Genomic DNA, 589 nt, shown 5'->3' with positions numbered 1-589 from the left:
GCGAGCACACTTGTTAAAACCATTGCATAAAAATCAGAGAGAGAGATAAAATCACACGTGTGCATTTGCTCATACACGCTGACACAAACCTATGTACAATACACAACATATGCGTACATACAGGCATGTACGAATTATGATGATTTAATCGAAAAGTATCAACAAATGGTTTAGTTTTATTAACCCCAAATCGATTGATCTTCTATTTACTGAACTCTGATCGACTGAACTTCAGCCTCTTAAAATCAGTTTACCAGAAGTTTGGTTTTCGACCGAACTTCATCTTTCCTAACCTTGATTACTAATTCAACGCAGAGCAATAGAAGGCCAGATAATTATAATCATATCCACTGAACTTTATTTGTACTGAAACTAAATCTAACTAAACCTACCCCTTCTCTGATCAGCTGAACTTTATTAATCCTTTGACTCTAATGATTAATCACAAACCTTATCCAATTTACACCTAATTGTAGGAAGTAAGTGTTATACTTGCCAATATATATTGTTATATTCTTGCACTGCATCTTATTACTGATGGAATAAAAGCTGCTGATAACCACTGATATGCAAGGTTGTGTGATGATTG

Source organism: Penaeus monodon, chromosome 23, assembly GCF_015228065.2.
Source record: "Penaeus monodon isolate SGIC_2016 chromosome 23, NSTDA_Pmon_1, whole genome shotgun sequence".
NCBI lineage: Eukaryota > Metazoa > Arthropoda > Malacostraca > Decapoda > Penaeidae > Penaeus > Penaeus monodon.
The sequence above is the reverse complement of the archived record's forward strand: the minus strand, read 5'-3'. Positions refer to the sequence as shown.